The sequence below is a fragment of the Miscanthus floridulus genome, chromosome 3 (assembly GCF_019320115.1).
Source record: "Miscanthus floridulus cultivar M001 chromosome 3, ASM1932011v1, whole genome shotgun sequence".
Taxonomy (NCBI): domain Eukaryota; kingdom Viridiplantae; phylum Streptophyta; class Magnoliopsida; order Poales; family Poaceae; genus Miscanthus; species Miscanthus floridulus.
The window spans coordinates 14,223,847-14,239,929 of record NC_089582.1 but is presented as its reverse complement, the minus strand read 5'-3'; the positions used below and the strand labels follow the sequence as shown (position 1 = coordinate 14,239,929).

Sequence of the window (16,083 nt, the reverse complement as noted above, 5' to 3'; positions counted from 1 at the left end):
TCATTGTCGGGCATGAGGCGGTGCACGCCCTCAAGGATGATGGCTTCCCCACGGAGGAGCACGAGGTGGTCGGGGCCCAGTGTCTGCCACAGGCTGGCGGCCCAAAACGAGCGTGGCCAAGAATGCCACTGCAGCTGTCCACGTACACAATACCGGTTAGCAAAACGAGACCGAGGGTAAAATGATTGGTGTGGGAAAGTTTAATGTGCTGAACACTTGGTCTGGTAGGTTGGGGGCTATGTAGGCAACACACAAGACGTCAGGGGTTATTTAGAGGTTTCCACTTTGAAAACCAAATCTGATTTCTTTGGGCTATAGATGTTTTTTGTTTATTGAGATATACTCCAACAATAATACAATCCAAAGCCCCTAAAAATCATTTAATCTTCCCCTATAAAAGAAGTTACTAATTTAGCAAACATAAATAAATATGTGCAGGGAATTCACATAAATTATGACAAACCAATCCTAGGAAAATGTATCCCACACTTTTAATCTGGTGCATATATAGAAAAAAATTCATGTCTTGAACTGAGCGGATATCCCATCGTTGCACCACGCCCTCACCAATGGAGATCTGCTTGACAAGATCCTTCTCCACCTCGGGTGCCGGAGCTGCCTGGTTAGTACCGCACTCACCAGCAAGTGTTGGCCTTGCGCCGTCTACACTCGACGTGCCTACTTGGAGTCTACGTCTCCAGTGGAGGCATCTCTGGCTTGGAGTTCATCCCGCTTCCTGATGCCTGTAGCCCAGACGTGATTGCTGACTTCGGTTTCGGCGACTCGCTGGAGTCGAACGTTTGGGACTGCTGGAACGACTTGGTCCTCTTCGAGTTCAGTTCCGACACCTTCCACCGTGCTTGTACCACTGTGCGCTCCCCACTGTTGTACCCTACCATGGTGCTCCCACAGTCGCCGCAGCCATCTTCCTTCTGGAGTACCGCCATGCGATGCTCCTCCAAGCCGACCACGGCGACGACGCCATGTGCTACAGAGTCAACGTCTGCACCTGGGAGTCAGACAATAAGATCGCAGCACTGGTGTGTGTCCTGCGGTCCGGCTCCTGGGCTGTCCGATGCGTAGCCACGGGTCTTGTCCCTAAGTTGCTGGTGCAGATCCTGTTGACTACTGTGCTCACCGGCGACAAGATCTACATGGCAACCCAAAGCAGATTCTTTATCGTCGATCTCCATGAGTGTGTGTAGCGTGATCAGTACCCAGGCAATCTTGTCCACTGCCGGGGTGACAACACTGTCCTCTACACCTCTTCCATGTGGACGGGGAGAACAGGCTCAACGTCTGGCTCTGCAGGATGTACGTGGACCGCAGGCATGGCGGCACTGGTGCTGCTGGCGGCAGCACCAATGGGTGGGTGCTCAGGGACACCATTTGCCTGCATGAGACTCGTGGCTATCACACTACTAGAAAACAGACTTTAGAACGATGTCCCAATTTGGCATTAGCCTCGGCATTTTTTGCCCCCGGGACTAAAGGATCCTTTAGTCCCGGTTCGTAATACCAACCGGGACTAAAGGTTCCTGCCCAACGGTCGTCCGCGGGGCAGGGATCTTTAGTCCCGGCTGGTATTACCAACCGCGGTTGGTAATACCAGCCGGGACTAAAGCTTTTAGTCCCGGTTTGGGTGATGCCCTGGGAATAAAGATTAATCTTTAGTCCCGGTTTGGCCCCCTAACCGCTACTAATTATCCCAGCCTATAGACCAGCTCATTTCTTCCTCCCCGAGCCCGAGCCATTCCATTCAAACTCACTGCCTCTGTTCTTCAACTTGCTGTTGTTCTTGCTCTCTCCCCCTCCATTGGTGTTGCTCTTCGATTTTGGAGGTAACAAACTTAATTCTCTTATGTTTTATCAGTAGCTTATCTCATTTTGCGATGTAGATACATGTGTAACTTTATATGTTGAACTTTATTATGATTTTATATGTCATTTTTAGCTCAAAATCACATGATGATTTGCATATATGTTTGGATAAACAAAAGTTAAATTAGTTCATCAAAATCACGCCTCGCTCGTCCTCGCTGGAGCACGCGCCATCCTCGTCCCCGGCGGCTTACGTGATCTTAGAATTAATTTTTCCATGAAATGAAAAACTTAAAAAATAGTTAGAAAATTGTAGAAAATCCGTACTAGTTGAACTTGCGGACCGTGTTCAGCTCGGCGAGCATGTTCTCTGCCGAGCGGTAACGGACGTCAAGGAGGAGCTTTGATTTTACGAGGAAGAGCGGCAACGGTCATGGAAGACCGTGTTCCCTTCCTCGTAGAATCAGAGCTCTTCCTTGGCCAAGTACGGTGCCGTCCGGTGGAGAAATGCTCGCCGAGATGATCACGTAAGCAAGGTCAACTAGTACGGATGGTTATTTATTGAAACATGTTTTTGAGCTATAATTTGATGGATATTTGATAACTTCGGACCTACAAATGTCATCTACAAATGTTACTATCCTCGGCAACCTAAACGCCCGCGAGCTCGCCGATATCGAGCAGGTCACTTAGAATTATTTTTTCCATGAAATGAAATACTTAGAAATCATGCCTTTTATTTTTTAGAATTAAATTTTCTATAAAATGAAAAACTTAGAAAATAGTTAGAAAATTATAGAAAATCCGTACTAGTTGAACTTGCGGACCATGTTCATCTCGGCGAGCATGTTCTCTGCCGAGCGGTAACGGACGTCAAGGAGGAGCTTTGATTCTACGAGGGAGAGCGGCAACGGTCCGGTGGAGAAATGCTCGCCGAGATGATCACGTAAGCAAGGTCAACTAGTACGGATGGTTATTTATTGAAACATGTTTTTGATCTATGTGATTTCTATGTCATTTTTAGCTCAAAATCGCATGATGATTTACAATAGTAAAATCACTTGATAGTTTGGTATTTTACTATTATACATAGTACATATTTCATGGTTTAGTTAGATAAATAAATAATTTTAGTTTTGTTTAAATATATTATTTTAGAAAATGTGAAATTTACACTAGTTTGCAAAAATAAGTATAGAAAGTAGATGACAACTGGTACCGGATCATCGGCCTCTCGTTCGGTTGCGAAACGACTGAGGCCAGAACTCCCTCTCATTATCTGCGGCAAGTGTAAGCAGAAGATTGTGATGGAGTACCGAGTCAAGAGACAGGGACCCAACAAGGGTCGTGTTTTCTACAAGTGCCCGGATCGCGATGTGAGTTTCTTACGCATTTGATTATTATGGCTAATTGACCTGCTTTTCTTGAATATTTTTGACTAAATATTTTTTGGCTTTAATTTCAGTGGGAGGGCAATGGATGCAATGGTTGGTACTGGGAGGAAGATTATGCTACATACGTGCAGAATTCAGGTGCGCTTGAGGTAGCGGCTGCTGATGATGAGGCAGTGAGCCAGCAGGAGAAGCTTATTGATATTCAACAGACGAATGATTTGTCTGTTTTAGTTGCGTACGGTCACGAAATAATTATGTTACTGAAGTGCATTGTAGTTTTAGTTTGTTTAGTGATAGTTGGGATTGCTTACGTTTTAGCCAGGCTTAGTTAATTAATCAACCATGTGTGTGTCATCTATGTTGTGTAATAAAATACTTAATTATGTTCAAGGTTTTCATAATTTGTCGTGTAATGCAGATTATGTCACGCCATTGGATGTACAATGCCGATCGCCGCTCCCAAGATTTTATTGAGGGCGTGCACTATTTCTTAGGTGTGGCTGAGGCAAATAAGCGGAATGGTTTTATGTGCTGTCCATGTGCCATATGTAAGAATTTAAAGGAATATTCAAGCTCAATGAGTCTTCATTCACATTTGCTTAAGTTAGGTTTCATGTCAAACTATATATGTTGGACTAAGCATGGAGAAAGCGGGGTCATGATGGAAGAAGGTGAAGGAGAAGATTTAGACATTGATGACATTATTGCTCAGTATGGTGCCTTTGATGATACTACAATGGGGGGAGATGAAGAAGAGGTAGCGGCAGAAGATGATCTCGGTGATGCTCTTGGCGATGCCATTCGTGATGCACAACAAGAATGCGAAAGTGAAAAAGAGAAAGTTAAGTTCGAGCGCATGCTTGAGGATCATAGGAAGTTGCTATACTCGACGACCGAAGAGGGGCAAAAAAAGTTGGGTACAACACTGGAATTGCTACAGTGGAAGACAAAGAATGGTGTATCCAACAAGGCATTTGGGAATTTATTGAACCTCATAAAGAAGATGCTTCCGAAGCCAAATGAATTGCCCACCACTACGTATGAAGCAAAAAAGATTGTCTGCCCTTTGGGATTAAAAATCTAGAAGATACATGCATATTCTAATGACTACATCCTCTACCATGGCAATGAATACGAGAATTTGGATGAATGCCCGGTATGTAAAGCAGCGCGGTATAAGATCAGGCGCGATGATCCTGGTGACGTCGAGGGTGAACAACGTCCTAGAAAGAAAATCCCTGCCAAGGTTATATGGTATGCTCCTATAATACCACGCTTAAAACGTTTGTTCAGAAATAAAGACCATGCAAAGTTGTTGCGGTGACATAAAGAAGACCGTAAGGTAGACAATATGCTGAGACACCCAGCTGATGGGTCCCAGTGGAGAGCGATAGATAGGGAATTTCCAGAGTTTGCAAATGAGGCTAGAAACTTAAGGTTCGCCTTAAGTACAGATGGTATGAATCCTTTTGGGGAGCAGAGCACTAGTCATAGCACTTGGCCAGTTACTCTATGTATCTACAACCTTTCTCCATGGTTATGCATGAAGCGAAAGTTCATTATGAAGCCGATCCTCATCCAAGGTCCGAGGCAACCTAGCAACGACATTGATGTCTATCTGAAGCCATTAGTTAAAGAACTTCTAGTTTTATGGAACAAACTAGGTGTACGTGTGTGGGATGAGTACAAACAAGAACACTTTGACCTACGAGCAATGTTGTTCGTAACAATCAATGATTGGCCTGCTTTAAGTAATCTTTCAGGTTAGACAAACAAAGGACATAATGCATGCACATATTGTTTTGATGACCTTGATAGTATATATTTGAAAAGATGTCGAAAGGTCGTGTACCTTGGCCATCGTCGATTCCTTCCTTTGAATCACCAAGTAAGAAAGAAAGGTAAGCATTTTAAAGGTAAGCCAGACCACCGGAAGAAGCCTCATAACCGAACTGGGGAAGATGTACTCGCAATGGTCAAGGATGTGAAAGTAGTATTTGGAAAGGGACAAGGCAGCGAATATGTTCCCAAAGATGCTAAGGGACACGCACCCATGTGGAAGAAGAAGTCCATCTTTTAGGAGCTACCCTATTGGCAAGTCTTAGATATCCGCAACGCAATTGACGTGATGCACCTGACAAAGAATCTTTGTATGAACCTGTTAGGATTCATGGGTGTGTACGGGAAGCTAAAGGATTAACTTGAAGCACGTCAGGACTTGCAGGGCATGAAAGAACGAGACAACCTTCATCCAGAGAAGATAAATGATGGACGTCATTACTTAAGTCCTGCTAGCTACACGCTTAGCAAACAAGAGAGGGACAACATGTTCGAATGTCTAAGCAGCATCAAGGTCCCATCGGGATTCTCCTCCAATATAAAGGGTATAATAAATGTGCTAGAGAAGAAATTCCTAAACTTAAAGTCCCACGACTTCCACGTGCTTATGACGCAATTGCTTCTAGTTGCTTTAAGAGGAATTCAAATGGGAATATACAAACATATTATGGCCGCATAGAAGATATATGGGAACTAGACTACGCACCTAATTTTAAAGTCCCTTTGTTCCGGTGCCAATGGGTGAAGCTGACCGGAGGAGGGGTAACAGTCGACAAAGAGTATGGAATGACAACAGTGGACCTCAACAATATTGGGTACAAAGACGAACCATTCGTCCTTGCTGCTGATGTGAGTCAGATGTTCTATGTGAAAGACATGTCTACAAAATCAAAGAGAGGAAAAAACAAAGACATCAACTCAATGATCAATGAGCCAAAGCGCCACATAGTTCTTTCTGGGAAAATAAATATAGTGGGAATTGAAGACAAGTCAGACATGTTAGAAGATTATAAAAGAAATGTCCGAATTCCACCCTTCATAGTGAAGAAAGATCTAAGCATCATGTTAAATGATGAAGACACACCATGGTTACGACAAGATCATAACCAAGGGTCATACGTCAAGAAGAAATTCACTGTTGTGCCCGCATGATACAACGATGCACTGTTGTGACATAGTTTTAGAAAGTCTATATGAGATTCAAGAATTTATGACTAGTGTTTGATAAAACTTTCTCAAATGGGAAAATGAGCTATGTAACAATTGTAGATCTTGCTAAGATGATCAAACTTGGTATTCAGAGATTTTTCATCTGATGTCATTAGTGTCTCATTTGAGCAAGTTTGACCAAGTCAAATTTGGTCAAATGAAAAAACAACACTTTGACTCAAATTAAAAAGTTTTGAATACCAAGTTTGTTAAACTCATAAAGATCTACAATTGTTGTTTTGGTCAACTTTCCATTTGAGATAGCTTGGATGGTTCAAATTTGTGATTTTTAAATTTCTACGTCTACAAACTAGTTTTCGGAACCCTAGATTGTCTCAAATTGAAAAGTTTTGAATACCAAGTTTGTTCAGCTCATCAAGATCTACAATCCTTATATAGGCCATTTTTTCATTTGAGAAAGTTTGAACAAAATGTAGTTCAAATTTCACAAGTGTGTGACATAGTTTTAGAAAAGTTTATGAGATTCAAGAATTTGTGACTAGTGTTTGATAAAACTTTCTCAAATGGGAAAATGATGTATGTAACAATTTTAGATCTTGCTAAGATGATCAAACTTGGTATTCAGAGATTTTTCATCTGAGGTCATTTAGTGTCTCATTTGAGCAAGTTTGACCAAGTCAAATTTGGTCAAATGAAAAAACAACACTTTGACTCTAGTATTATGGACTCTAAATGACCTCAAATTGAAAAGTTTTGAATACCAAGTTTGTTAAACTCATCAAGATCTACAATTGTTGTTTTGGTCAACTTTCCATTTGAGATAGCTTGGACGGTTCAAATTTGTGATTTTTAAATTTCTACGCCTATAAACAAGTTTTTGGAACTCTAGATTGTCTCAAATTGAAAAGTTTTGAATACCAAGTTTGTTCAGCTCATCAAGATATACAATTGTTGTTTTGGTCAACTTTCCATTTGAGAAAGTTTAGACGGTTCAAATTTGTGATTTTTAAATTTCGACGCCTACAAACTAGTTTTCGGAACCCTAGATTGTCTCAAATTGAAAAGTTTTGAATATTAAGTTTGTTCAACTCATCAAGATCTACAATCCTTATATAGGCCATTTTTTCATTTGAAAAAGTTGTAGAACAAAAATACTATATTTTCTTTATTTTTATAGGTTCAACAAAAATTTCCTGTCATTTTGGTAAAAAAACCGAGAAAAAATTGAAACATTGACGTTACAATAATGTGATAATAAATTTCCTATCGAATAATATTAGTTTTATTAATTTTAAGTTACAAATATATTTTTGCATTAACAAAATACTTAGTATTAGTAACATTTATATTCTATATTCATAAAAGAAATTAAAAACTTTAGGTTACAAAATTTTCCTATTTACAATAAATAATTAGTTAATCAATAGTATTTTTTAAAATAAATATTACAAAGTATTGAAGTTGCTATAGAATTAATTAGTATTAAACAAGGAGAACAAAATCAAAATCCCAGGCCTTTCCAATTACTCTGGCGGGCTACCAAAATTTTCAGGCCTTTAGTCCTGGCCCAGGCCAGGAACCGGGACTTAAAGGTGGGCGGAATTGCCCACCCAAAAATACCTTTAGTTCCGGCTGGTAACACCAACCGGGACTAAAGATCCTTTAGTCCCGGCTGATAAGCCGAGCCGGGACTAAGGGTTGGACCTTTAGTCCCGGTTCGGCTTACCAGCCGGGACTAAAGGATCTTTAGTCCCGGTTGGTGTTACCAGCCGGGACTAAAGGTCCCGGCCTATATATATCGAACGGTTCCTCTGTTCATCTTCTACTTTTCGATCTACAACGTCGATCTCGTCTCTGCCACGCCTGGCCGCGTCGAGCTCTGCCGCGCCGCCGTCGTACGTCGTCTACCCCCGTCCAGCCTCGTCGTCGAGCCCCGCCCGGCGGCCGTCGAGTTCATCTCCGCCATACGTCGTCCTCGCGCGGCTCAGCTCAGCCCCGTGGCCGGCCAGCACGCCCGCCGCCACCGCCCGCCTGCTAGCTATAGCTCGGCCATATTTTTTTAGATAGTTTTTTAGATAGTTTTTTTAATTAGTTTTTTAGATAGTTTTTGATATATGTTAATTAGATTTAAATGTATTAAAATTTAATTAGTACTTTATTTAGATAGTTTTTTATTATAGTTTTTGATATATTTAGTAATTATTATTCTATCTCTCTCTATATATATGTTAGATTTAATTTTGATTTAGTAATTCTATCTATGTATATATGTTAGGTTTAATTAGATTTAGTAATTAATTCTATCTAGATATATGTGTGTTATTTTATTTAATTGAATTTAGTAATTATATTCTATCTCTATATATATATGTTAGATATAATTTTGTTTTAGTAATTGACACATGCATATTTTATTAGTAATTCTATCTATATATCACATGCATATTTTATTTTAGTAATTCTATCTATATATCACTTGGATATTTTATTAGTAATTATATCTATATCATGCATATCTAGAGAGAGATTCTATATGTATACATATATATGTACTTAATTATTTCTATGTGTATATATACATGTACTTAATTATTTCCATGTGTTGAGAGAGAGAGAAAATTGTATCTAGAGAGACATTCTATGTGTTATCACATGCATATCTAGAGATATATACATATGCACTTATTTCTATGTGTTGAGAGAGAGAGAGAAAATTGTATCATTCTATGTGTATATATACATGTACTTATTTTCATGTTTTTGGTTCGAAAGTGTTTTTGATTCGATTCCAAAGCCTATACCTTATTATTATTTATCCTTATGAAATATTATGTGTTATCACATATACTTATGTTATGTGCCATAGTAATTCTATCTATGTGTTATCTTGAAGATACAAATGGCTGCTCCGGATGATAACTTGAATGATGACATAATGGCGGATATTATCAACGCTGGCACCAATGCGGATGTAGATGACACAAGTTAGTACTTTGCTGATTATGAGGATATCCTGAATATCCCGGTGGTTGAAGATCAACAAATTGTCGTGCAAGAAAATACTGGCGAGGTATATTCGATTATCTATCATCTCTTATAGATGCATGCGTACGTATATTTGTTGTTAATCGTTGTGTTTCTACTCATGTAGCCGGTCTCTGGATCTACATCAACCACCGGCAAGAGTAGAAAAGTCCGAGGTCCAAAAAAGCCATTAGAGGGCCGTTTCATAATATCAGAATTCAACACTGACATCGGCAAACCATTGGGACCACATGCTCAGACATATGTCAATCAATGTGGGTTCATTGTAAGGGATAGGATCCTAGTTAGTGCTCATGAATGGAAGCAGAAGATATCTGCTCCTAATGTTAGTTTTGTATCTGATCGTGACAAGAACCTAGCTTGGAGAGATATCACTCAGCATTTCACATTACAAGTAGATGATGCTTTGAAGGAGCTAGTGAGGGATTGGACAATGAAGAAGATGGCAACATTGTTCCAGAGTTGGAAGAAGACATTGTATAAAAAGTTTATCTTGAAGAATGAAACGCTAGATTTCAATGCTAAGGCGTTTGTCAAGTTGGAGTCCCATTGGGATGACTTCGTACAATACAAGACATCTCAAGAGAGTGAGGAACGTGTGATGAGGAATCAGCAGAATGCCCAACAGAAGCAATACCATCATCACATGGGATCAGGTGGTTATAGGAGTGCTATTCCCAAGTGGCAGAACCTAGAAGCAGAGATTACTGCCAAGGGAATCATACCTGAAACAATAGAGAAGAATTGGCCTCAACGTGCGAAGAATTGGTTGTACGCTCATGGGGGAAGCCTAGACCCAGACACTGGCAAGCTAATTTTCGGCCAAAAAATTGAGAGAGCAACACAGAGACTAGCTCGTGCTAGGGAAGAAGCTGATAGTGGTGTTTTCAAGCCCAACAGAGAAAAGGATGAATTGACATATGCCCTAGAGAATCCCGAATACGGTGGTCGAACAAGAGGCTATGGGGCGGTTCCGTGGCTACAAGCATTCCCAGCAGACAAGGATACCTACAGAAGCCGCCAGAGAAAGAAGGATGAGGAGGCAGACCAAATCCGTGTATTGGAGCAATTTGTTAATGAGTCACGACAAGCATTGCTGGAATCATGTGAACAAGAAAAATCTCTTGAGGCAAGAATGCAGGAGGAGATCAAGAGGCAAGTGCAGCTAGCAATAAGTCAAATGCAATTGCAATCAATGTTGGGTTGCGCTTCCCTATTGATGACATTACCGAGCCTCTAACAACATGTGAGCTGCACATTCCAGATGGTAATAATGCATCAATCATGGTGGCTGTCGGGGTTGTATCTCCAATAGACCGAACGAAGACACCAAGAATCCATGGATCAGTTATTCAACCTGGATATGCTAGCGTCTCGGTCGATAGAGTGCTCAAAGGTTACAGCAATGTTCCTCTTGACATTGAAGGCGGTGATGGGGAGAAGACACTAGGAGAAGTAGAGAAGACATTTATTCAATGGCGCAAACCCTTCATCATCATTCCTGGGGCGCCACCGCTTCCCCTACCTCACCCTAGGTATGAATGAAAGTGAATGAAATATTATTTTCCATTAATTTTATATTGGCTTCAAAAATAATTGACCCACAACTTGTTTTTGTAGCAAGGTCTCCCCCCAGCCTAGCCCAATCATTCATTCCCCATCTCATCACAGCGTCGCGGGGGGCGAGATGACTTCATCCCCATGGCGATCTCCAACTCCTACACCGGCCCCATCGCCTCCACAGCGATCTCCAACTCCTACACTGGCCCCACTGCCTCCACAACGATCTCCAACGCCTCCACGCCGAACTCCAACACCGGCCTCATTGCCTCCACGCCGGTCTCCAACACCGCCCCCACCCCCTCCACAGCGACGCACTACAAAGACGTCTAAGGTCCCGGCGGCAAAGAAGACCCCGAAAAAAAGAGTTATTTCTCAAGAAATACTTCCTGAAAAGACTGATGAGCAAATAGTAGCTGAAGAAGACAAAAAAGTGAAAGATTTTTTTATAGATATCCAAAAGCAGAGACAAGCGAAGCTTAAGGAGAAGTCGTACTTTTACATACCACGAGATTAGCTAAGGCAGAAGGTCAAAGCTCACAAGAAAAAGATGCTTGAAGTTCGTAAGCCTCCACCACTATCAGACTATGACCGCTCCCTCGTGAAGTCACATGATGCACATAAGAAAAGGAAAAGAGCATCAGGGAAGGATGTCCCATAGCTCGGACAACAGAAGCAACCAATGCAAAATCTTGTTGTTGCTAATGAATATGGTTCCAACATAGAAGTCTATCGACCAGACAACTCTGGAGAAGTGTCGGTTCAAGACCTTAATGCTTTTTTTGAACTAACTGGTTTAACCTTGGATCAATTGATGGGCAAAGGTCCAATCCAGAACCTAGAAGTTGATACCTGGAAGACTTATAAATTTGGCAAAAGTCTATACAACCCTGCGACTCTGAATGAATTGGGTACGCAAATGTACTTGCTCAACAAGTGGTACATGCAGGCGTGCGGCAGGGGTGAGCAGTGGATCTTTGTCAGATTTAGAGACCATCATTACTTCCGTGGTGATGACATCTTACATATTAGTTTCGAAGAATTGCATCAACTATACCACTTGGATGCTCTGGACAAATCAATCATTAGCTCCTTTTGTTTGTAAGTGATTCTTACTTTTATTTAATAAACTCACTTCCATGCGTACATGTATATAATTATCCTCACATGTAACTTATATTTATATACAGATTCCAGATGTCAGAGCTCCAAAGAATACAAGACACCAGTGTTGGCTTCATTGATCCTTATATCGTATTCAAAACCGATATTATTGTCAAGGAGCACTAGGTATCTGAAGCACAGATGAATATCATGAAGTTCTTCGTGAAGCAGCACGACAAGACAACAATACTTTTCCCGTACAACTTTGAGTAAGTGTTAATAATAATGTAGTCTACACATTTTATGTAATATCAATACAACTTATATGCATGTACGTGTGTGTATAAACCAATGCAGGTTTCACTGGGTACTCATTGTCATTGAGTTAAACTCAAGTCGGTTAGTAATCTTGGACTCATTGAGAAAAGAGCGGGCACTATACCAAGATATGATAGACATTATCCAGGGGTAATTTCGATCTCTCGCGCACAACTATTATTGAATAGACTTTGCCATAATTTATTAATGATCGTACACTATTGGTCGCACAGGGTTTGGAAAGAGTTTATTCGGCAACACCACAAGGATTGCAATGCACCACTTAATGTACTTGAAATACCAATAAGTTGTACTATATATACTTCCCCACGTGTTTAATTACTATATCGTACTTCAATTTACGTGTGAGATGATGAGAATAATCTTCTTCTCGTACAGTGGTGTTTGCGGCAGCAACCAGGTAATAACTTGTGTGGATACTACGTTTGTGAATTTATCACTGCACACATAAGAAGAACTCCTGAAGATGTCCTCAGAGTACGTATATATCAATTTTTTATTTATTTTTAAATGAATATATATATATATGTATTAATACTTTTCCTTTTATTTCAAATGCAAGACTGAATGGTTGAAATGAAGAGTCATGCAAAAAGACCATCTGAAAGCAGTTCAAGAGTTAATAGCAGGATATCTTCTAGAAAAAGTGCTAAATCCCAACGGCGTGTTCTACTTTGATCCTAAGGAACTAATGATGTAAATTAAATGTTTATTGATATCGTTATTTTCGAGAACAAGATTATGAAAGTGTTGTATATATACATATATATCTATAATATATATAGTTTCATACTTTATTCGAATATAATAATGCTCGAGATGAGAATTATATGTAATTATATGCATGCGTGTATTTATATTAGCAGCGTAGAATACGTACATAAAAACATATTATATATTAAACAAATATGTGTAACTGAACTGAAAACAAATTAAACAAAAAAAAGAAAAAGAAAAGGAACCTTTAGTCCCGGTTGGGGTTACCAACCGGGACTAAAGGGTGCAGCCACGTTTGGTCGGCTGGAGGACCTTTAGTCCCGGTTGGTAACACCGACCGGGACTAAAGGTCCCTCTTTAGTCCTGGCTCGATGACCCGGGACTGAAGGTTCCACCTTTAGTCCCGGGATCGTTGTCCCGGCGCGGTAACCAGGACTAAAGGCCGTTACCGCCTAGGACAATAAGTTCATCCTGTAGTAGTGTCTCATGGAGCAGAGTTGGGAGACCACAGGTGATGGAGATGAGGACGCCCCTGCAGTAACGGTGGTCGGTGCCGGGGACAATGCGGGGACAACGGAGAAAGACCTACAATTTTCAAAACCAAATCTGATTTCTTTGGGCAACGAAGCTTTTCCATTTATTGACATATACTCCCACAACAACACAATCCAAAGCCCCTAAAAATCATTTAATGTCCCCACATAGAAAAAGAGTTACAAATTTAGCAAAAAAATAAATATATGCAGGGAATTCATATAAATTATGATATTCCTAACCTATGACAATGTATCCCACACTTTTATTCAGGTGTATACATAGAAAAATCATATTATACCACAAATGTTTTTTACCAACTGATGCTCATGTCACTGCAAATTGTGCTAGACATGTTGTGGCCACGCTGCTGGGCCTGCATCGTCGTCAGCCATGAGGTCATCGCCTTCTCCTCGTTAGCCAACTGGTTGTTCCTGCTCTGGAAGATGACCGCCTTTGGACAGCAGCGGTTGCTCAAGGCTGTCGATTCCCACGTCGCCGATGGCGGCACCAACATCGCCGAGGGGTTGCGGAAAGCTGCCAGGGTGGTGGAGGATAGGCAAGCCAGAAACCCGTTGTGCAGCATCATCCTACAACCTCCTGCCGCGGGACGGCTCGACGCCGGACTATGCCCCGCTGGTCACGCGATCCATCCTTCCTTTGGATTTGGCAAGCCTTTGGATTCGGCATGGACCTACCATGTCCCGATCCATGCCTTTGGATTCAGCATGGACCATGACTCTTGGGCGGTGCACGCCGTCCACTACTACATAAACGTTTTGTAGGGGCGGCTGAAGACCATTTGTAGGAGCGGTTTGGCCAGCCGCCCCTACCAAACATTCTCTACCAATCATGCATTTATAGGAGTGGTTCCCAGGCCACCCCTACAAATCGATTTATAGGGGCGGCTGGTACTACAGCCGCCCCTACAAATCGATTTGTAGGGGTGGCTGTAGTACCAGCCGCCCCTATAATACCTGTTTGTAGGGGCGGTTCAGTCTAGAACCGCCCCTACAGTACGTTTTCCCGGCAAAAAATTCAAATTTACAATTCAAATTCAACCAGAACACTGTTTGTTTCCGCGTATTCCATCCAACATTCGTGTTGCCAAACGCCCCGCGACCAACGTTCCGAACCGCGTTCACTCAAGAGTATTATATAAACTACAAGCACAAAGTGTATTATATAAACTACAATTACAAGTCCAATTCACAAGAATATATACAATCCATCATTAAATAGACATAATTCACAAGGTAAAACCAATGTCAAATTCCATACACATTGTTATCAACATCCTAGAGCTAGCCTTTTAGTCTCACGAAGGTGTTGGTACTGAGGATTTCTACCTAAGTCAGACTCTCGGTCATGGTAGGTGCCTTTGACGTGTATAATCTGGTCCAACATGAAATTGCAAAGGTCGCCAACGAGCTCTAAGAGTTGGTCATCCTTGTATGGGTCTCTTTTCATTTCTTTCTCTTCTTTCCACTACAAGAGAACAAGTTTTGGTTTAGTAATTCATACCATGTACGACATTTTTATACTATGGGTGAAGAGGTTCAAACTTACCCTTAAGGGTTGTCTCCTGTAGGCACCAGTGTTACTCATCATAGAACATATATAGTATACACAATGTACACTCCCAGGCTTCTGCTTGGGGCACTGTGTGTTTTGCATATGAAAATGTTAAGTAATGCTTTTGACAGCCATGTAATGGAGTACTGAAGAAGTAAGTTATACTTACCGCACATAGTGCTTTTGTAGCCAGCTTTTCCTTCCTTGTTGGATCATGCCTTTCGTGATGTTTAGTGACATAGAACCTAAATGCCCTGTTTGAATTATTTTAGCAAATACAACTTGTTAGTATCCAAAAGTGAACGTTATACTTATGTATACAAACATATAAGCTAATGAGGATTGTCGATATGTATACGTCTTGAGAAGCGATATGAAGTGTTTGTATGTCACCGGGTCCCTATCTATTGAATCAAAGACCCATGCCATGCTCCTCCCGACATCAAAGCCTATACAAATACAGTGGTTGTTGCATGGATTTAATCATAGAACTAGATAAGCTCTTTTGCATCGAATAAAATATATCGAACAAAGTTTTAAGTAGAGAGTTGAACTTACTCAAAGTTGTATGGTAGCCATATAGTAGAGTGCTGTTGGAGAATTTTGAAAGCCAGGGCAATGTACGTCGCAACCTTAAGGGACTCTTCCCTTAGTTTCGCCGTACATATGTGCTCTTTCTCCCGAAGAGTCTTTCCAGCAGCTATCTCTTTGGCATCTAGTAGCCACTGTTTAGGGTAATTAAAATTTGTTTGTGCTATAGCTTGAGGGTCTATATACTCGGCTTTCACACTTGACATTTGTTTGACAATGTGCACCTGCATTCTACAAATCACAGCGTGGGTTAGTTACAACAAAATTCAAATATTACATTCATATCATATCGGGAGGACAAGGACTTACAGGCACCACTTGCGAATTAGATTCATCTGCATTGCTCCGAGGTGAAAGCATGTCTGCATGTCATTGAAGTCAAAGACAATTTTCC

At 41.0% G+C, this 16,083-nt stretch overlaps 1 pseudogene; it reads left to right on the top strand.

The window, feature by feature from the left end:
* Nucleotides 1–12: 12 nt before the first annotated feature.
* Nucleotides 13–14,308, top strand: LOC136543204 (uncharacterized; annotated as a pseudogene).
* The last annotated feature ends 1,775 nt before the right edge of the window (nt 14,309–16,083 follow it).